At 45.6% G+C, this 7876-nt stretch overlaps 1 long non-coding RNA gene across 2 annotated transcripts in view; it reads left to right on the top strand.

The window, feature by feature from the left end:
- Positions 1-2092: 2092 nt before the first annotated feature.
- LOC125484282 overlaps positions 2093-7876 on the top strand; it is a 31387-nt gene continuing 25603 nt past the window's right edge. For both annotated transcript variants that reach the window (XR_007263120.1, XR_007263119.1), the window contains exon 1: positions 2093-2439. This is a non-coding gene — a long non-coding RNA (uncharacterized LOC125484282). The remainder of the gene's footprint in view (positions 2440-7876) is intronic.

Raw genomic sequence — 7876 nt, 5'->3', positions numbered from 1 at the left:
GGATAAAGGTCAGCAACATTCTTAAATTTTCCAAACCCACAACACCAACCATTTTAAAGGCAACAGATGCACAGGAACACATTATCTACAACTCCCCTCCAATTTGTGGGTCTGCTTACTGCACATGAAATGCAATGGTTCAAGGAGGCATCTTGCCATCATCTTCTCAAGGGCAACTAGGGATGGGTAAAAAATGCTGGCCCAGTTAACAACACCCACGTACCATGAAGGAATGCAGAAAAATTACAAGCATCCTAATTTGGTGTTGTATTGTTGTTCCTTCACTGTCTTTGTTTAAAAATCCTGTAGCTCCCTTCCCAACAGCACTGTGGCTGTCCTTACATCACATGGATTGCAGCTATTTCAAGATCCAGTGCATCATAAGCTTCTCAAAGGCAATTTCGATTGAGCAACAAGTGCTGGACTTGCCAACGACGCTCAAATCCATCGTAAAAATAAAGCTTCCTGCCCCTCTTCCCTTCCCTTTTCTACAAATACAGGACCACATTTCATTCCATCCCATTGTCATCCAAGTCACACACTCACCAATGTTGGAACTTTCAGTCCTCCACGCCACTTACACTTTCTGGTTATTCACCATGAAAAGCAATTTCTCTAACTACCTCACAAGATTGCCATTGGCAGACTTGCTTATTTTCACAGGAAAAGGTGACACATAATTTGAGATGGCAATCTGTCCCTGGAGAAAATGGCCAACCATATGCCTCTCCTTTAAAAAAAATGTTCTGGTTTTTACTGACAGGAGTCAAGGCTATGAAAGTGGCAATGCTGCTGATAGAACATAGAACATAGAACAGTACAGTACAGCACAGGCCCTTCGGCCCACGATGTTGTGCCAAACTTTTACCCTAATCCAAAAGTCTATCTAACCTCCACCCCTACTTTATACTATCATCCATATGCCTATCTAATAGCTGCTTAAATGCCCCTAATGAGGCCGAGTCCACTACCCTCTCTGGCAATGCATCCCACGCCCCTACCACTCTCTGAGTAAACAACCTACCTCTGACGTCTCCCCTATATCTACCTCCACTCACTTTAAAACTATGCCCCCTCGTAATAGCTACCTCCACCCTAGGAAAAAGTCTCTGGCTGTCTACTCTATCTATACCTTGTTAAGACAGTACTCAGTGTTTCTTCATAACTTGTCTTCTTTTTCCAGTACGCCTTTTCTCCCATCCTGCACACTCAACATGGCAATTTGTAAATGCTGTCAGCAGCCACGTTTTTCTTCACAAAGAACTAACTCTTACTCCTTTCTTTTATTTTAGGTTCTGCAATGAGGCCATCCCTCTACCAGTTGAGAATCAGGTGGACAGTCTTTGTACTGCATCATCAACACATATTCTGGCTTTTGTAAGCACCAGTTCAAATATTAGCACCAGTTTGTTTCAGAGGCTTGATTAGAGCAGGGGTCTTCAAATGGTGAACCACTAACCACAAGTACATAGTGTTGTGGTACTGTGTTTGCCTTCTCAAACTTATCAGTCTCACACCAGGGTTGATAATCTGGATGAAGGTTTTAAAGATGTGTTACAAGATTGCTTAGCAGTCAGATTTGTCACTGAGGTCCAGCGACTATTATTACAGGAGAGCACAGCTATACTCCCTCACAGCGATTAGTGAGAGCTAGACTATGAAATGGTATGTTACTTCTTAAACTGATGTCATACCTTTTGTAATTATTCCAAGTCAACATTGTAAGTATTAAAAATAAAATTACATATATAATCAGGGAGTTGCTAAAGCTATTTAGACAACAGTAAGTCTCTGTTTAAGAGTTTAAGAATTAACAAATTTAGGAGTTCATAATACATGGGTGGTTTACGAATCCTCTTGGATCTCATGATCAGACTTTTCTGGGAACTTATTGCTTGGGTGTTCTTTGCTTGTAAGTTGTGCTGTCTTGCACAATGTAAGAGGACTGCTTGTTTTCATGATAAAACTTATCATTCTGAGTTCATCTTTGTGTGCTTTATTTGGTGACTGGAAGTACTATACAATTCCTTATGTTGGTTTCTGTTCATTCCTGGGAGGAGTATGTAATGAATTGGTATCATTGTGAAGCAGATTGGAAGGAGTGTGCAGCAATTCAGCATTGCTGTGAAGCAGACTAAGAAAGTGAGAGGAGGAGACTGTGCATCTGAAACAGTGTGAGAGAGAACAGGGACAGCAGCGTCACATGGACCATGTGAGAGTGGGAACAGCAGCTTCATAAAGAACATGAGACAGCGTTGAGTCAACAGTGTCACAAATATAGTGTGAGCTCGAATCAGTACCTTTGTAAAGAGAAGAGCTGACTTGCATGAGAAGGGCATTAATGGTGGGAGATAGAAACTGGCAGCAAAAAAGCCCCTTTAACTTATTTCTTCTTGGAAGAACCAAAGTGTAACATCAGAGGAAAAGAGGTGATGATTGGTGAGTATTTAGTCCATGTCTTTTGATTGGCCAATTGGTTTAAATCTGGAGACAATCTTACCAGGTGAAGAGCACAGTTAAGAAATTAATCTTTAAAATATTTAACAGCTAAATTAATTAATTTATGGAACAGAGATGGTTGGGCAGGTGGTGTGTTACAGCTGTAGTATGTGGGGACCTGTGGATGCCGGTGGCCACATTTGCAGCACATATTGGCAGCTTGAGGAATTTTGGCTTAGATCTGATGAACTACAGTCTGAGCTACACATCAGGGAGGGGGGAGATATACCCATGTTTCAGGCGTTATTTACCGCAACTTGATTACATCAAATTTGGAACATGGTTAAAGACAGAAGGGTGTGACTGTGAGTGAGGCAGTTTTGGGGATTCAGAACAAAAACTGGAATTGCCAGAGAAAACCAACTGATCTGGCAGCATCTGTGGAGAGAGAAAGACAGAGCTAATTTTTCCAGTCCAGTGACCCTTCTTCAGAATGGGAAGAGTGACCAATGGATGCAGGATCTTAAATGTTTTTATTGCAGAGGCAGATTATTGATTACTGAGGGGATGAAAATTTATAGGGGATATGCAGGAATGTGGAATTGATGTTAAAATCAAATTAGTCATGATTCATGGTGCACTTTGATGACATAATCCCTGATGCACTTTGGAAGAAGAAACAAGATGAGGAAGTATTTAATGAATGACAGGACACTGGATAGCTTAGAGAACAGATGGATCTTGGGGCAATTATTCACAGATCTCTGAAGGTGGCAGAGCACGTGAATAGGATAGTTAAGAAGGCATATGAGACACTTGCTTTCATCAGTCGTGGCACAGAGTATAAGAGCAAGGAGGTAACATTGAAGTTGTACAGAGCAGATTAGAAGGAGTCAGGCCACTGCAGGAGAACTGTGTGCAGTTTTGGTGACCTCATTAAGGAAGGATGTGATACCACCAGAGGGGGTACAGAGGAGGTTCACCAGGATGTTGCCCGGATGGAGAAATTGAGCTCCTAGGAGACACTAGATAGGCTTGGATTGTTTTCTTTAGAGCAGAGAAGACTGAGGGGGATATGTGTAACAATGATGTGGCACAGTGCAGTATAGCAAGATGTCAACACCCTTTTCTGAGGATTACTGAGCACCACGGCCAGCTACCTGGCTTTGTGACTGTACCCAAGCAACACTGCAAGGCAAGACAATGCAAGGTGTGCTGTCGGCATGCTGGTAGGTGCCAGGTAAATGCACACTAAGGCAGAAAGGGAGCAGCTGTAGTACGCCTGCTGGTCCACAACATGGGCTGGGAGAATGTCCCTGTCCAGTAAATGTATCCATGCAGCTATACATTGCTGGTTGCCAATATACCCTGTGATGCCACGTTGTGATTCCAATGCACATTACCAATGCATTGGAGAGGTGCCAGGATGGTGGAAATGATTTGCTGAATTTCGGATGCCAATGTCCCTAGTGTGTACAGTTGGTACTAGTGGATTGTACCCTGGCAATGGGCATGTCAGCAATGTGGGTGAGATGTGTGGCAGAATTGGGCCACGAGAGGGTGACATCCAACTCAATGTCGAGATCATCTTGTTTCACTTTTTATGCTTTTCACAAGCTGTGCGTTGAGATTCTCACTCGGTAGCGTGGAGATGCCAATTGATGGCTATTAACATTCGGTAACCACCTTGTTAATGCCCCAACTAACCTAATTAATATTCTCCTTCTGGTCTTATTAACCTCACCAAAAAAATAGGCATTTTCGGTATGGAGAACCTGGCAGGCATTCAGAGCATGTGGCGAGCTGAATTTGGTACCTGCTCTCATTGCCATGTCACATATCCCCAAAGCTAACGTAACACTTCTGTTTAAGAAGGGAGGGAGGCAAAGATGGGAAATGATAAGCTGGTTAGCCTGACATCAGTAGATTATGGAGAACTTGGAAGTGCATGGTAAAATAGGCTGAGTCAGCGTGGCTTCATCAAAGGGAGGTCATGCCCGAAAAATCTGTTTGAATACTTTGAGGAAGTAACAAGCAAGTTAGAAAAGCCACTGGATGTGATTCATTTGGATTTTCAGATGGCCTTTGACAAGGTGCTGCACAGGAGGCTGCAGAACAAAATAAGAGCCCATGATGTTAGGGCTAAGGATGAAGCATTGGCTGACTGGCAGAAGGCAGAGTGTAAGGACAAAGGGGTCTTTCTCAGGATGTCAATAGGTGACTAGTGGAGTTCTGCAGAGGTCAGTGTTAGCACCACAACTATTCACGTTACACATTAATGATCTGGACAAAGGAACTGGAAGCACTGTTGCTAATTTTGCAGATGATACAAAGATAGCCGGAGGGACAGGTAGTTTTGAGGAAGTGGGGAGGCTGCATGGGACATGAACAGATAGGAGAGTGAGTAAAGAAGTGGCAGATGGAATACAATGTGGGCAAATGTGAAGTTATGCACTGTGGTAGGAAGAATAGAGGCATATATTATTTTTAAATGGGGAAAGGCTTCTGAAATCTAAAGTAAAAAGGGACTTAAGAGTCCTAGTTCAGGAATCTCTTGAGGTTAACATGTGGCAGTTAGGAAGGCAAATGCAATGTTAGCATTCATTTTGAGAGGGCTAGAGTACAACAGCAGAAATGTACTGCTAAGGCTGTATAAGGCTTGGGTCAGACTGCGGTTGGAATATTGTGAGCTGTTTTGGACCTTGTATTTAAGGAAGGATGTTTTAGCATTGTAAGGGATCCTGAGGACATTTATAAGAATGATCCTGGGAATGAGGGCTTGTCATGTGAGGAGCGGTTAAGGACTCTGGGTCTGTACTCAATGGAGTTTAGAAAGATGAGGGAGGATCAGATTGAAATTTACAGAATGCTGAGAGGCCGGGATAGAGTGGACATGGAGAAGATATTTCCAACTGCGGGACAGACTAGCATCCAAGGGCACACCCCTCAAAGTGAAGGGACATTCCTTTTGAACTAAGATGAGGAAGAATTTCTTCAGCCAGAGGGTGGTGACTCTGTGGAACACATTGCCATAGAAGGCTATGGAGGCCAGATCATTAAGTGTAATCAAGACAAAGATAAACAGGTTTTTGATGAGTAAGGAGATCAAAAGTAATGGGGAGAAGGCAACAGAATACGTTTGAGAAACATATGAGCAATGATTGAGTGACAGAGCAGACCCGCTGGGTCAAATGGCCTAATTCTACTCCTATATCCTATGGTCTTATGGTCTAACGTTTGGAGAAAGACTCTTTAGGATAATATCCTGAAGATAGCGATTTCTTGAGATCTCTCTGCCATGGGAACGGATCAATATGTTTTGCTTGGTGTCCAACTTGGACAAATAGTTAGATCCTGTTCTTTTTGTCTAGCATTGGAATTTTCCATGTGCGTCTGTTTAGAGCAAAATTTAAATGCTTTAGGTCCAAGCCTACACAGATTGTGAGATAACAACGTGTAGAGCTGGATGAACACAGCAGGCCAAGCAGCATCAGAGGAGCAGGAAGGCTGACGTTTCGGGCTGAGACCCTTCTTCAGAAATGGGGGAGGGGAAGGGGGTTCTGAAATAAATAGGGAGAGAGGGGGAGGCAGATAGAAGATGGATAGAGGAGAAGATAGGTGGAGAGGAAACAGACCGGTCAAAGAGGCGGGGATGGAGCCAGTAAAGGTGAGTGTAGGTGGGGAGGTAGGGAGGAGATAGGTCAGTCCAGGGAGGACGGACAGGTCAAGGGGGCGGGATGAGGTTAGTAGTTAGGAGATGGGGTTGGGACTTGAGGTGGGAGGAGGGGATAGGTGGGAGGAAGGACAGGTTAGGGAGGCGGGGATGAGCTGGGCTGGTTTTGGGATGCGGTAGTGGGAGGGGAGATTTTGAAGCTTGTGAAGTCCACATTGATACCATTGGGCTGCAGGGTTCCCAAGCGGAATATGAGTTGCTGTTCCTGCAACCTTCGGGTAGCATCATTGTGGCACTGCAGGAGGCCCAGGATGGACATGTCGTCTGCGGAATGGGAGTGGGAGTTGAAATGGTTCGCAACTGGGAGGTGCAGTTGTTTAGTGCGAATCGAACGTAGGTGTTCTGCAAAGCTGTCCCCAAGATTCCGCTTGGTTTCCCCAATGTAGAGAAGGCCACAACGGGAACAGCGGATGCAGTATACCACATTAGCAGATGTACAGGTGAACATCTGCTTGATGTGGAAAGTCTTCTTGGGGCCTGGGATGGGGGTGAGGGGAGAGGTGCAGGGGCAGGTGTAGCACTTCCTGCAGTTACAGGGAAAAGTGCCGGGTGAGGTGGGGCTGGAGGGAAGTGTGGAGCTGACAAAGGAGTCATGGAGGGAGTGGTCCCTCCAGAAAGCAGATAAGGGTGGGGAGGGAAAAATGTCTTTGGTGGTGGGGTTGGATTGCAGATAGCGGAAGTGTCGGAGGATGATGCGTTGGATCTGGTGGTTGGTGGAGTGGTACGTGAGGACAAGGGGGATTCTGTTTTGGTTGTTATTGCGGGGAGGGGGTGTGAGGGATGAGTTGCGGGAAATGCGGGAGACATGGTCGAGGGTGTTCTCGAGCACTGAGGGAGGGAATTTGCGGTCCTTGAAAAACGAGGACATCTGAGATGTACGAGAGTGGAATGCCTCATCCTGCCCTCATCCTGACACCCTCATCCGCTTAGCCGAACTCGTCCTCACTCTCAACAACTTCTCTTTCAATTCCTCCCACATCCTACAGACAAAGGGGGTGGCCATGGGTACCCACATGGGCTCAAGCTATGCCTGCCTCTTTGTAGGTTACATGGAACAATCCCTCTCCCATACCTATACTGGCCCTAAACCCCACCTCTTCCTCCGTTACATTGATGACTGTATCGGCGCCACCTCGTGCTCCCACGAGGAGCTCGAACAGTTCATCCACTTCATCAACACCTTCGACCCCAACCTTAAGTTCACCTGGATCATCTCTAATACCTCTCTCTCCTTCCTGGACCTCTCTGTCTCCATCTCCAGCAACCACCTAGAAACCGATATCCGTTTCAAGCCCACCGACTCCCACAGCTACCTAGAATACACCTCCTCCCACCCACCTTCCTGCAAAAATGCCATCCCCTATTTCCAATTCCTTCACCTCCGCTGCATCTGCTCCCAGGATGAGACATCCACTCCCGTACATCTTAGATGTCCTTGTTTTTCAAGGACCGCAACGTCCCCCCCTCAGTGGTCGAGAACACCCTCCACTGTGTCTCCTGCATTTCCCGCAACTCATCCCTCACACCCCCTCCCTGCAATAACAACCAAAACAGAATCCCCCTCATCCTCACGTACCACTCCACCAATTTCCAGATCCAATGCATCATCCTCCAACATTTCCGCCATCTGCAATCCGACCCCACCACCAAAGACATCTTTCCCTCCCCACCCTTATCTGCTTTCCGGAGGGACCACTCTCTCCG

The sequence above is a fragment of the Rhincodon typus genome, chromosome 1 (assembly GCF_021869965.1).
Source record: "Rhincodon typus isolate 14 chromosome 1, sRhiTyp1.1, whole genome shotgun sequence".
NCBI lineage: Eukaryota > Metazoa > Chordata > Chondrichthyes > Orectolobiformes > Rhincodontidae > Rhincodon > Rhincodon typus.
The sequence above is the reverse complement of the archived record's forward strand: the minus strand, read 5'-3'. Positions and strand labels throughout refer to the sequence as shown.